The sequence below is a fragment of the Camelus bactrianus genome, chromosome 10 (assembly GCF_048773025.1).
Source record: "Camelus bactrianus isolate YW-2024 breed Bactrian camel chromosome 10, ASM4877302v1, whole genome shotgun sequence".
Taxonomy (NCBI): Eukaryota; Metazoa; Chordata; class Mammalia; order Artiodactyla; family Camelidae; genus Camelus; species Camelus bactrianus.
The window spans coordinates 63,794,419-63,809,576 of NC_133548.1; the positions used below are offsets into that span (position 1 = coordinate 63,794,419).

General features: G+C 41.5%; 1 non-coding gene across 1 annotated transcript; it reads left to right on the forward strand.

The window, feature by feature from the left end:
* The first annotated feature begins 3,110 nt into the window (after positions 1 to 3,110).
* On the forward strand, positions 3,111 to 3,187 carry TRNAI-AAU (transfer RNA isoleucine (anticodon AAU)). Its single transcript has one exon. It is a non-coding gene; the product is annotated as a tRNA-Ile (tRNA).
* The last annotated feature ends 11,971 nt before the right edge of the window (positions 3,188 to 15,158 follow it).

Here is a 15,158-nt window from a genome sequence, read left to right on the forward strand (position 1 = left end):
AACAGAAATATTTGTCATGCATGTGACTTAATAGTTTTTTTTAATAACTGAAAAATTGATGTGTGAAAGTAATGATAAGATGGAAATTTTGGTGAATATTTTTATAATTTTGATGAGAAGAACTTTCTCATGTCAGTAGTTATAAAGTAAAAGATTAATGGAGGTACTAATATTTTTAAAAGGCAAGATTGAAAGGAAAGGGAAAGGGTTTTTTTTAAAACACTGGGCACAAAATTACTATATACAATAGCCAAGACTTGGAAACAACCTAAATGTCCATTGACAGAGGACTGGATAGAGAAGTTGTGGTATATTTATACAATGAATACTACTCAGCTGTGAAAAAGAAGATAATACCATTTGTAGCAATGTGGATAGACCTGGAGATTATCATTCTAAGTGAAGTAAACCAGAAAGAGAAAGAAAAATACCATGTGATATCACTCACATGTGGAATCTAAAAAAAGGAAGAAGAAGACACTAATGAGCTTATCTACAAAATAGAAACAGACTCACAGACATAATAAACAAACTTATGGTTACTGGCAGCAGAGGGAGGTGAGGGGAAAGAGGGTGGTAAGGGATAAATTGGGAATTTGAGATTTGCTCATATTAACTACCATATATGAAACAGATAAACAACAGTTTCCTTTTATATAGCACAGGACACTATATTCAATGTCTTGTAGTAACCTATAATGAAAAAGAATATGAAAAGGAATATATGTATGTATATGTATGACTGAAACATTATGCTGTACACCAGAAATTGACACATTGTAAACTGACTATATGTCAAAACAAACAAACAAACAAAAACACTGCACAAAATTAAAAGACAAATGAAAAATAGAAACATCCACAACACACACATATAGGCTAATATTTCTAATAAAGAAGAATTTTAAAAAATCAGTTTAAAAATATGACCACTCCAACTGAAATACGGGCAAAGGATTTGTACAGGCAATTCACATTTAGAGTAAAATCTGAACTCTTTACTATGGTTTTACAGGTTCCATGGATCTTCTGCTGCTTAGCTCTCCGACCTCAGCTCCTAAGACTTTCTCTCCTGCTAACCACTGTCTAACCACAAGGGACTTTTTTTCTGGTCCTCAAATAAACTAAACTCATGCTTACCTCAGAACATTTGCACTTATTAGTCCCTATTTCTGTTATGTTTTTGTCCCATATCTTTGCATATCTACTTCTTCCACATACTTTGGGTCATAGTTCAAATATCACATCTTCAGAGAAGCCCTCTGCCATTACTTCATGTAGGGACGTCTCAATCATTAGTCATATTTCATCACATCATCAGTTGGTGACAGTTTGTATCACCATCTGAAGTTGTGTGTGTGTGTGTGTGTGTGTGTGTGTTTGTGCTCTATCTCCTCCTACTCCCATTAGAAGGCAAGATTCATGAGGGGAGAGCCCCCTATCTCTTATTTGCTGCACTATTATCCCCAGCACATAGAACATTTCCTGGTGCACAGTAACAGAAGCTCAAATGACTAAATGAACAAATGAAAAAAGAAAAAGAAAACATCATCAATAAACATAAACAAAGGTGTGATTCCATGGGTAATCACAGAAATGCAAATAAAACAATAAGAACTTTTTTAAACAATTAGATTGACAGTTATTAAAAAGAATATATATAATATAAAAAGAATATATATATATATAAAAAAGAATATGACACTGTTTGCTGGTGGGGATATAAACTGGTCAACACTTTATGAAAGGTAGATAGGTAAAAATGCAACAAAATGTAAAGTTTTCAAATCTTTTGAGCCACAATTCCATTTCTATAAAAAGTCCTAAGAAAAAAATTACTTCTGCTTCAGACCAAAATGATAAACCATTAGATCCGAGCAGCTCAATGAATCCCTAGCACAAGAAACATGAAGACAAGATCCATGCAAATCATAGTAAATTTGCTCAAAATCTTGGATAAAGAGAAAATCTTAACAGCCAGAGGAAAAGAGATTCAACCAAGTCAGAGGGAAAAAAACAGGGGTGAAACAGCATATTTCTCACAGGAAACAATGCAAGTGAGACGATAGTGGAGCAACAGCTTTAAAGCACTGAAAGAAAACTGTCGATCTATCATTCTATACCTAGAAGTAGTATCTGTTTGGGGCTGAAGTGTGCCCCCACCCAAATTCATATGTTGAAACTCTAACCACCCCCTCAGGAGCTCAGAGTGTCACTGTATTTGGAGACAGGGCTTTTAAGACGTAATTAAAACAAAAAGAGGTCATATGGATGGGCCCTAATCCAATATAATTGGTGTCCTTATAAGGAGAAGAGATTAGGACAGAGATGCATTCTGAGGGACAGCTCTGTGAGAACACAGTGAGGAGGCAGCCGTCTGCAAGCCACAGAGACAGGCCTCAGGAGAGACCGAATGTGCCAACACCTTGATTTTGGACTTTCCTGCCCTCTAGAACTGAGGGAAAATAAATTTCTGTTGTTTAAGACACCCAGTCTGGGTATTTTTCTCATGACAGCCCTAGAAAACTAGTATCTTTTTAAAATGAAGACAAAATGAAGACCAAATAAAGACATTTTAGATACACGAAGTCTGAAAGAATTCATCACTAGCAAAACCACACAGTAAGAAATATTAAACAGGCAGAAGGGAAATGATAAATCCAGTTGAACACAGCTCCCTCCCCTCCCATAGCAAACCCAAGGGGCCAGCAAGGAGATTTCTGATACTTGGCTGCTTGAGGGGTTTCTTACCTCCTTTCCACAGCTTTCTGGAAACACCTTGATATCCAAACAACTTCTTTGCTTCTCCAACCAGAGCAACTCCCTGGCACCCACCACAGCACAGGCTTTCTCTGCTATCTGAAAGTACAGCATTCCTAAGGAACGTTTGGTAAGCCAAAACAGAGTAAAGCAAAGAAGCAGTTACCTCAGGACACATCTTGCTACCGGATGCACAAAATAAACGGAGATAAAGCACAGAGGTTCACAGACACAGTTTGGAGCTCTGGCGGCTGGATGCTGAGATGCTGAGTGTGGTTTCCAGGAACGGAGGTTGTCTGGGCTACTTGCCCTGCTCAGGGTACGCACTGCCACTGTTAAAGTTCCCTGTGGGGGAAGAGTATAGCTCAAGTGGCAGAGCATGTGCTTAATATGCACAAGGTCCTGGGTTCAATCCCCAGTACCTCCTCTAAAAATAAATAAATAAACCAAATTACCTCCCCATCAAAAAAAGAAAGAAAGACTTCTGCAAATGAACATTGAGTGCTATTTTCGATTTTTGCCTTCTTTTGTAAAAATAGAAAGTCCTCTTCAGATTTCTTTCAGTCAGCAAAAACCAGTTCTGGTGAAGGGCTTTGGCAAAAGCAAAGTGATGTGAAGGGAACGTTTGAAAAGCAGGAGGTACCTGTATTTTAAATTCAACCCATTCAACAAAGGAAACAATTTCCTCTCAGGAGGGCCATAAGACACTGCAGATTAAGAGGAAATACGGAAAGTAACAAGGAAGGTAATTACAAAAACAATGTAGTTAAGAGTGGTTTGGCCTTGGGGAAAATGTGACTGACTAGATCTGCAAAATCACTTGTTTGAATACAGAACACCAGCGGAGAGTAAGTGTATTCTAATTTTTTTTTTTAGGGCAGTAAAAACCTATTGTGTTGGGAAATAGGCTTCTGTAAAGCCTCCGGACAGTGGTACACATTAACAAGTGCATTACTGTCCCCATTTTCTGAATGAGGTTGCGAATCTGGGAGCTCGCTCAAGATTGCGGCGTCCAGAAGTGACAGAGCCTGAATTCAAACAACTGACTTCAAAGAAGATGCAAAGTGTCCCTGGACTCCCAGCCCTTCTTACCCTGAAGCTTTGCATTCCTGGAAGGCAGGACTTTAAGAATTATTTGTGCACTTTTATTTAAGAATTATTTGTGACAACTGTTTATGAAAATGTGAGAACATTGAAACCTTTTTATACTTTTGATGGTAATATCAAACGGTCCAGCTATAATGGAAAGCAGTATGGAGTTTCCTCAAAAAATGAAAACTATAGCTACCTATGATACATTTTCCCACTTCTGGGTATTTGCCCCAAATAATTTAAATTAGAATCTTGAAGAGATATTTCTGTCCCATGTTTATCACAGCATTATTCACAATTTTCAAGATGTGGAAACTACTTCAATATCAACAGATGAATGGATAAAGAAAATATTGTCTATCAATATAATAAATATTATTCAGCTTTGAAATAAAAGAAATTTCACCCTAAAAAAAGAGAAATATTTGTGCACTTTGTATCGTACTTGATACATTATCAGCCGTCAATAAGTATTTAGAATTCCAGACCTATAGGAACCTGGTATCAGTTAGGAACAGGTTCAAATGCATATAACAGAAAATCCAACTAATGGGACTCAAATAAATAGGGACTTGTTTTGCCCACATGACAATGTTTTGCTGGGAGGTAGGTGGCTGGCTTAGGTTCAGAACTTTAAGCCAGCACCTCTGAGATTCTCTTGGCCTTTTCAAATGGGTGTTGGGTTAGCCAACGTGCAGTGTTGGCCATAGGCTTTAGAGGGTATGTGGTCCTAAACCTTCACTTCAGAAATGAGAGAGATTCAAGCCCAGAGAAGTTAAGTTACTTGCCTAATATTTCACAGCCAAGCCAAGGTTTAAACTCAAACTCCCCAAACTATGGCTTTTTCTGCTTCTAAGGCTTGATCCTTCTGGGATCCTGCTCTGTACCAGAAGTGACTTCATAATGGATCTTGAATTGGTTATCCACCCCTCTCAAGGCTGATAGACTTATTTGTATCCTAACCCGAGCTTTCAATGACTTACTCCCACGTAGTGGTCATAATTGTGGAAATTACAGTTCCTACATCATGCAGAGTGAGGAGAAATGGTTTGGAAGCCAGGGTTGGCACTGCCTCTTCAGTCACATAGAAAATTGGTGACTCACTTGGAATATCCATCTACTAAACTTCTGGTCAACCTTCTAAACCCAACTGTGCTCTAATGAAGAATTTGTCTGTCTTTGTCCAGGAATTCCTGGCATGGAACTCCAAAAGCCCTGGGATTTCCTAAATGACAGGAATGTCTTTGTTATGCTAATGAGGTGATTCACCAGTGGACTGCATGGCGTCAGGATGGGCCGATCTCCAGAGTGCAGCTATTTGATTAGAGGGTTAGAACTTTTGGCCAGCCTGACTTCCAGGGAGGGAAGGGGGCTGGAGATTACCTTCAGTCACGTGGCCAATGATGTGCTCAATCCTGCCTCTATAATGGAACCTCAATAAAAACTTGGGACACTGAAGCTCAGTGGAGCTTCATGGCTGGTGAACACATTCGTATGCTGGTAGGATGGACTCCATGGGGAGAGAGCTCAGAAGCCCCACATCGCCCCCAAACCTCACTCCATGTGTATCCTGTGCCATAAAACTGCAGTCTAAGCAGAGAGCTTTCGTAAATTCTGCGAGCCTTTCTACTGCATTACCCCACCTGAGGGAGTTGTGGAAACCCCTGAATCTGTAGCCAGGCAGTCAGAAGTGTAGATAACCTGGAACTTGCGGCTGACATGTGAAGTGAGAACAGCCTTGCGGAGGACTTTGCCCTAAACTTGTGGGCTCTGCGTTTACTCCGGGTAGGTAGTGCCAGAACTGAATTGCAGTATACCCCACCAGTGTTAGACAAGTTGGGGTGGAAAAGAAATATCAACTCAGGTTCATCCCTTCTTTGATGGCTTTCCCTCTCTGAATAGAATAAATCCTACCTCTTCTGTGCTGTCTCAAGATCCACTGAAGGCAATATATTTATGTACTTTTTAATCGCCTCTGTTACCAGAGTGCAAGTTCTTGTCTCATCACAGAAAGAGTTCAGAGATGAGACACGGAGGTCACAAAAGTGAAGTGAGGGTTTACTAACTGATGGTACATTCTCCAGGGGAGAGTGGGCAGACTCAGGTGAGTAGCTGTGCTGAGTTTCTTTGGCAAACTGGTTACATGGGGTGTAAAAATGAGTGGGTGGAATATTCATTGGGGAGGGAGGGGCTTAGGGGCACATTTCCTGATTTGCACCCCAGCCTCACCGTCCCCAGGGGAGGAGGGGTTTTTATTCTTATTTAGTCTGGACCAGAAGTGTCATGGTGCCAGTGCGTGATGGGTACTTATAAGCTGCAAGGCTAATTTTATTGTAATGAGGGCATAAGGCCCTTCAAGGTTTGGGGAGAGAGGCATGGGTCAGGAGGACAATTTCTCCCCCTCTCCTGCCTCCCCTCCTCACCCCCACGCTTCCCTCCCCCTTGGCTCTCTGTCTCCTCCTTCTCCTTCCCCTCCCCTCACGCTCTCTCCCTTCCATCCTCTCAGCACCGCAGGACCTTTCTCCTTCCTTTCCCTGTGTGAAGGAGCCCTTTTTTATATCATATTTTCCTTCTTCCTGGCTTAGTGGACTTCTTCTATGTGCTATGTATAACCCTTCTCTCTGAAACACTATGTCTCACAGCCTAATCTTAACGTCTTAAGAGCTATTGCGGGTAGGGGAAAAGGCCTCTAAGAGAAGAAACAGAGAAGTATTTGTAAAATATTACTTGTGTTACATAGACATCTGAGCAACCTTTATTCCCAGTTACTCTGTACTAGGCACTCCAGAGAGGTCTAACTGATGGTAAGACATAACTTCCTTCCACAGGCACAACCAAGTTCATGGGAGAGGCAGGCAAGTGAAGGAGCCATTTCAATACAAAGAGCTGGAGGAAGACCAGGGCTCTGTGCTTTTCCAGATGAGGGGCTCCTGACTGAGACTTGGCAGTTAGGACGTGTGTGCTGTGGTCCTGAGCTGACCCTTGAAAAACGGATAGGAATTAAAGAGGAAACTTTTGGTAAATAAGGGTTAGAAGGACCCCAGGCAAGAGAGTCTGCCCATGCAAAGGTCTAGAACATTAAGAAACTGGGGACAGAACCCAGAACCTCATGCATGCTAAGCGTGTGCTCTGCCACTGAGCTATATCCACCCCGCTGAAAGTAGCTTAGTTTTGTTTTGTTTTGTTTTATTGAAGTATAGTCAACGCACAATGTTGTGCTAATTTCTGGTGTACAGCATAGTGATTCATTTATGTATATTATATATCCTTTCCATATTCTTTTTCATTGCTTCTTATTTAGTTTACTAAAAAAAAATTGGAATAAAATGAAATTAAAGCATTGTTTCAAAACACTTCTGTCGCCATCCTTCGTCAAAGACAGCTTCACCTTCCTTTGGACTCCTTGGCAGCAGTGATTCATTTGTTATTTTCAAGATCATGCGGCAGCTAGTAAAAATAAAATTGTGGGGGGGTGGGTAACAAAAAGTACTCATTGCCAGGGGGCTGAGGCTCAAGAATGATTTTTCCTTGAATAGAATTCAGGGTGGTGGGGGAAAAGATCTAACATGTTTTTTCAAGCTCTTGGTTTCCTCTCTTTGGACTTTTTTTTCTAACCCCTTACCTTTTTTTCATGCTGAAGTTTGAGGGCAACCTTGCATCCTACACACCCTCAGATAAGCCTATTTCCAGCAACATACAGTTCCAATGACAAATGTTCACCAGACAACATATACTGAACTTTCATTCTTTTATCTTCAGAAGAATAAACAAGCTGCTCAGGTCAGATCTCACTGGCAGAAGACAGCAGATCCTTGACAGCTTCATGGGGTATTCCCAAGACTTTGACAAAACCCTCAGAATGCCTTTTGTGAAAATGTATATACTGGTGTCTAATTGTCCTCCAAATTACAGTTTAACCAAAAGTCATATGTTTCCTATTTACAACCTCACGATCTAAGTTAATTAAGTTTTCATTTTTCACTCGTTTTAATTTCTACTTTAACAAACAAATTAGGGGTTGACTGGACACTCCCTGAAAGGGTCATAAAATCTCCTTTCATTCATATATATATATATATATATTTTTTTTTTTTTTTTTTTTTTTTGGTACAGATTCGTCCTGTTCATGTGAAAGACTGGAGTCCTTCTTCACCTGTCCCTCAGTTCAGTAACCTGAACTAATCTCTGGACCATAACAATCACTTCCTCTTAGAAGTAAGTGTAGGAAGCTACTTTGGTCCTTTTTCACAGTGAGTAATCAAGATAAATGGTACAAATGTACTAGAACAAGAAAGGGAAACTGAAGCAAATTATTTATAATGATATTTGCTATGGGCTGAGTTGTGTCCCCCCAACCCCCCAAATTCATATGTTGAATGAAGCCCCAGTGTTATCTGGAGAGAGGGCCTTTAGCGAGGCAGTTAAGGTTAAATGAGGTTACAAGGGTAGAGCCCTAAGTCAACAGGGCTGGTATCCTTATAAGAAGAGGAAGAGAGACCAGAGGTCTCTCTCTCTCCCTACCTGACCCCTCCAAGTCCGTCCAGAAGAATGGTCACATGAGGACACAGTGGAAGGTGGCCTCTGCTAGCCAGGAAGAAAGACCTCACTAGAAACCAACCCTGATGGCACCTTGATCTTGAACTTGTAGCCTCCAGAACTGTCAGGAAATAAACTTCTATTTAATCCACACAGTCTGTGGTATTTTATTGGATTTATTTTCTGCGGCAGCTCATAGACCAAGAGATAAATAGATTTAAAATGATTTTTTCACCAGCTAGAGTAGGAATTGGTGAGGGCCTGGGAAGGAGCCCAAGAGAAGCGAAGAAGTAGGAGATCTCAAGTGGGCTAATTACTCATATTTTATGGCAGAGACGCAACAGATACTGGAGGGCATTGCTAATTCAAGGAAAGGGAATTTAAAAATACATTATTCCCAGCGAAAAGGCTGAATCATTTAGGAAGGCTTGAGCATCAGTTAATAGAAAATCTGACTGTTGTAGCTGAAGAAAGAGTTTTTTTCTCCCCACCCCCCACCCCCCACAACAAGCAGTCAGGAGTAAGCAGCTGATGGCATTGGTTCAGAAATAACGACTGTCAGGGCCAACATCACTGTAGTCCTCTCGACCTTTTCTTCATGGTCACAAGTTGGATACTGCAGCTCCAGCCATGAAGCCCTCATTCTAGGCTGGAATAAAAAGTAAGGAAGAAGGGATAGCACCAGCAGACTAGCTTATATTTTTGGCCATAATATACTACAATTCATGGACTTCCGGGGTTCTTAGTGAATTGGTGAAGCCACAAATTTAAATCATTGCCTGCCAAGAATCAACTTGATGTGGTGCTTCCTTGGGTAGCTCCACATTCATTTAGCATCCCCAAGAGACTCGCAGCTAGGTATTTAAGCCATTCTTTAGGTCAGCCTCCTCCTTGAGCTATCTACTCCCAGTCTTAAAGATGGCTATTAGATAATTCTTGGCAAGACCCACAGCTGCACAGATTAGTGGTCAAAAGTATGACCACTGGAGCTAGAAAGACGTGGGTCTAACATCTAGTAAAAACTTCTTAACGATTGTGTGAACTTGGACAAGTCACTTCAGTCTCATTTTTTGGAGGCTGTTTCCTCACTTATAAAATAGAGCCAGTAACACTTCCCAGTACAGTGTTTGCAGTGAGAATTCACTGCTGTATTTCTAGCGCTTGAAATGCCTAGATCAATAAATACTTATCAAATAACTTCTGAATGTTTTCATCTGTAAAACTGCAATTTCCCTTGGAATTCTCATAATGTTTGAAACGTGCACATTGCTTTCAGTTTATGGTGACTTTTAAAGAAGTTGTTAACTTGAAGTTGACCAAATTGCATACCCTCTCTAAAGCAGTTAATGCATATCAGAAGCTGAATTTTTAAAAAACACTTTAAAAAACCCATATGCAATGGGAATTATTGGGCTTCTGTTGAAAATGTGTGCCTGGGCTGATGCAGGATGCTCCATGCCTCCTACAAACACATAGAAATGCTGCTTAAAGCTAAGAAATGAAAAAAAAAAAATCCAAATTCCATAAACAAGGAGTAAACTCACAGCTAAACCAGTGAGTAGGAGTTGGTGTCAGACCTGCACTTGAGGACGTCAAGATTGAATATACATTTTAGATGCTGAGATTATATCGCCTTTGTGAATATGGAGGCACATGCCTGGGGCAGGGGGAGGGGGCAGGTCAGCGCTGGGACTTACTGCCTAAAGCTGAAAGCCTGTAAGTGGCGGTGGTATCCGTTTGAATGGTGGAAGTGGAACTAGAATATTGACTGGCCAGGGGAAGTGGTAGAGAAGCTTCCCACTCCTCCTGGACCATGGGTGCAAAATAGAAACACCCACAAGAAATTAGAAATCTAAGCCAGCTCTGTAATTAGATGTGGGACCAAATTTGTACTGCTCTTGAGATATGGAAAGCCTAAACTGAGAAACAACCTTACGAACTCACTCAGAGTGGTAATGGCTGAGTACCTTGATTAGATCTTTCTGTAGTAACAACTGAAAATCTGGGAAAATATTTTGAAACATCTATATGAAGGCATTGGAGAGGGAGAAAAGGCAAATAGAAACTGGACAGTTACAAATGCTATGATTTGGGAACTTGAGTTTTTTTTTGTCTACAGACATGCCCCAATATGCCGGAAGTTCAGGATGGCAGAAGGTCAGAGCCTTGCTCCTTGAGATGCCACAAGATGAAGCTCAGGGCTTGTGGCGTGGCTGCAAAGTTAGAGGGAGAAATTGTGGAGGAGTTGCGGAAGGGGAGACATACAAAATTTTAATATAAATGAAGCCAAAGCTCTTGGCAGGCCACTAAACTACGCATGTATTAGGGAGACCCCGGGGAGCCCAGCTGATAAGTAGTGAGTGCGTGGAAGTTGAGCGGATTGAGATGAGTTCAGCTGCTCCCCACCAAAGGGGATATCAAGGTTAACTGCCTGCTAGACCAAAATAAGAAAAATAAAATCCTTCAGAGAAACATAAAATCCAGAGTCTCTTCAACATACCATGTAGTATCCAGTATGCAATCAATTAAAAATTACTAAGCATGCAAAGGAACAGAAAAAACGTACACTTTACCCAAGAGAAAAATCAGGCAATAGAAGCTAGTTCTGAGAGGACGTAGATGTTGCAATTAGCAGACAAGGAACTTTAAAGCCACCATTATTAAAACTATTCAAATATCTTATAGGAAAATATACTCACAATGAATGAACAGATTGATAATCTCAGCAAAGAAATAGAACGTACAAAAATAATCAAATAAAGGAAGGACAGGACTTCTATAATGGTGGTATAAAAAGTTCAGGCAATTGCTCTTGAAGAAAAAAATTATAAAAATGTGACTAAATTAAACAACTTCTGTTCTGCAAAAGATAATGTTAAGAGATAAAAAGGCACAGACTGGGAGAAAATATTTGAAAAGAACATCCCATAAAGGACTGTTAGAACCCTTAAAACTCAACAATAAGAAAACAACCTGATTAAAAATGGGCCAAAAACTTCAACAAACACCTCAGCAAAGAATATATGCAGATGGAAAATAAGCATATGAAGACATGCTCCAAATCATTTGTCATCAGGGAAATGCAAATCCGAACAACAATGAGTTACCACTACACACCTATTTGAATGGCCAAAATCTGGAACCAACTGAAAAGTTCAAAAGTGAAAAATACAACATCTGAAATCCACGTTCACCACTTCTATTCACAGTTGTACAGGAAAATCTAGTTAGTATAAGACAAGGAAAAGAAATAAAATCATATATATTAGAAAGAAGAAGTAAAGCTGCCTTTATTTGCAGATGATATGATCATGTACATATCCAATCTTAAAGCATCTACCAAAAAAAAATTCTGCTAGAATGAATTACAGATTTAGCATGGTTGCAGGAAGAGAGTTAAATAAAAAGAATTTGTTTTCTATAGCCTGGTTCTACAAGAAGGAATGAGAAATCCTGAAGTGATGACCTAACAAACACTCTCAGGGTCTGACAGAGGTCAGGAACCTTAATATAACATAATTTAGGTGGGAAAAGGTGCATCCGCAAAACTGTGTATAAGGGAGGGAAGAGATTTCAGCTTTCCCCAGAAAGGAAATCAAGCCTCTGGCTGTTAAAATGACTTTTAGTGCGTTATATTGAAGAATGCATACAGCATTTCTGAGGCTCAGAGCTAGGCAGAGCTTCCTCTGAAGTGACTATGTCTGGGTTGAGCACCTGTGCTCCATCAAGGATAGAAGCGCCTGATTCCCAAAATCTCTGATTCTTATGTTACATAAGAAGATGTTAAAGTTGGACTCTCCTGATTTCAGTTTCTCTGACAGACAAATTCTATGGCTCTCAGATGGATGCCAAAATGAATGTGAGACAGAGCTCAAACCATACCTTCTCTTCTTGAATCCTTCAGCTAAATCAGGGATATAGAAAGGGCTTGGATTTGAAGAGGGGGGAGAAATGTATGAAAAAAATTATTTGAAGAGAGTTGTTGCCTACTAGGTCCCTCTACCTCCCACCCCTGCTTCTGGTGGGAAGCGTGAAGCTGGAGGAAGGGGGCCACGAGCCAAGGAATGTGGGTGACCTCTAGAAGCTGGGAAGGGCAAGGAAATGGATCAGACCCAGAGCCTATGGATAGCAACGCAGCCCTCCTGATGCCTTAATTTTGGCCTGGTGAGACCTGTGTCAGACTTCTACCTCCAGAAGTGTAAGAGGATAAATCTGCACTGTTTAAGCCACTAAGACTGTCATAATTTGTTATGATGGCAAAAAAAAAAAAACGAATAAAAATGCATTCAAAATAATGAGAGAAAATGATTTTCAACCTATTATCCTATATTCACTCAATCGTAGCTCTAATTATATGTGAATTTAAAGACATTTCCAGACATACGAGTTCTCAAAAGAAAATTTTCTCTTCTTTTCTTAGGCAACTGCTGGAAGATAAAGTCTTCCAAAACAAAAAAGTCGACGAAAAAAGCGGAGGAAATGGATCTAGGAAATTGGAAGCTCTAACCACTGGCGGGGGGTGGGGGGGGGAGAGAAGGGGAGTCTTGGGAAAGCAGGTGCTCTGCTGACACAGAGATTCGCAAACGCAGCGCTCTGCGAGCCCGAGGAGAGCGCTCAGATGGTCCAGGAGGGGTGTGGGAGGGGCGCTGGCACAGCACTACATGTGTGTGGTCACCTCACAAAAGGGTTTTAACTGTTTTGAAACACTGGGAAAGAATTAGCCATAGTGATATAGGAAACCGAGCCAAGAAACTAACAGGCAAGTTTTAAATCCCCTAAACAAATAAGATTGTTTTTAAAAAGGAAGTGTAATTTTCATATCCTACTTATCTCAGCAGTGACCTCTACTTGCTTGTTTTAATAATACAAATATAGATGTAATTTGATTGGAAGGATGCAGGGAAGAAAAGTGAAGGCTTGGAACTCTAGGTCTCCATTTCCATTGGTTTACTGTTCGTTTGTTTATAGACTTCAGAGGCACAGCATTGGATGAATCATGATCCTGGGTTTACAGCACACTGTTGGTCCAGGTGTGACCTGCTTTTAGCCATTTGGTTATTTGGTAATAGCGACTTTTAATCATGTAGTAAGCACCTATGAACTCCCTGCTCACCACGAAAGCTAGAACCTTGACAATTAATTATAACCACGTGGTTCCCATCGCCCTACATGCCAACCCATACCCCTTCTCCACCTGAGGTAACACATCCTGAATCCTGTGTTCATGATTCCTTTGCCTTCCTCATATTGAAGCTGAGCAACTTAAATTCATGACCAGTCTAAGGCAGGGTCACTGCTAGGTTGGAAACAGAAGGTGAGGAGAAGCCATTAACACCAAGCACTTTGTCCCCATGAAGCAGCAAATAGCTTATTCTCAGCAAGAGAGGCTATAAAACTGGAACCCCAGGGCTTTCTCACTTTAAATACCACTGATTATTTGTTTTACTTTTTTCCAAATGCATCCAGCATTGCATGTGTGGTATTTGTTCCTTCCCTAACTACACCTTGACATGAGAGAATGGCAGGGGTGTGGTGAGGGGGTGGGTACACGGAGATGCCAAAGCAAGATGCTGGCAACCTGATCCCACAGCACTAGCAGCATCTTCTACCATCTTCAGACAGCACTCTAGGACAAGCATTTTCCCCCAGTGGAAAATGGATCCTCCAAGACCGCCAGTCTTCCCAGATTTGCCTCTGGCCTCAGGCACTCTGGCACGGTTCCCATCATCCTCCGGGCCTTGGAGACACATCCCAACCAGCTTGGAGAGGTGAGGGGTTAGCCAAGTTCTGTCTGTGCTCTCTGGGGACCCTATGAGGAGGCTGTTAACCTTGACAACCTGCCTTGGTTGGTCAAGCAGGGCACTGGCCATCTGGGCATCACTAACAGCTTGTCTGGAAGATGCTTCTCACCAGAACTGAGCCCACAAGGGAGCATGAGATGCCACCTGTTCTAGAAGCCTGACCATGGAGCCGCAAGGGGTCCTGGGGCCGACTTACTCAAGCATTTCCCAAAGCATGTAACTCAATCACTGGATTTAGCACACTTAACAGGATTTACCGCCCCACCTCCCACCCCAAATGACTTGTATCCAAGGAAATTGTAGAACATTAGATTAAAAAGAAATAAAAATTCTTTTCTACATGGCTTCTCAGAACCTAATCTCCAAGAAGGTAGCATTTACCCAAGTTGGCCGTGGGATCTTTACCTGACCCTCAGTTTCCTTACCTGCAATGCAGAAATAATAATGCCCACCTTGGAGAAATACTGTGAAGATGAACGAGCTTACGGACTCAGAAACATTTAGCACGGCGTCTCACGTCAGCAAACCCTAGCACCCCTCTCTTCTATGCCTTTCATTTGTCTTTCAAATGTTTGCTGAGGCACAGGTGGATTCCCTTCTGTGTAATTATTTAACGCTGATTTCTGGGGCTCTGGATGGCATCAGGGTAATTACGTAGGCAGTGGGGTTCCTACGCAACTTACCTGGTCCGATGGGGGACCCAGGCCCAGTGGGGCAGAAACTCCGTGAACAGGAACGCGGGACCCACCGCACACTGCGCTTGGGAGCGGCAGCGTCGCCTCCCCGTGAATCACGAGGAACCTGAGGAGGCCCAGGTGAACGCTCTCAGCACAGATTCCTAATCACAGAAGAGGGGGCTCGGCAGCCAGCTCGGTGGAAGGCGCACTAGACCAGAGGTGTTTCAACCGGCAGTTTACCCTCTTAGTGCTGTGCTTGCCCCGTAAACGACGGGGGTCAGGGCAGAGGTGT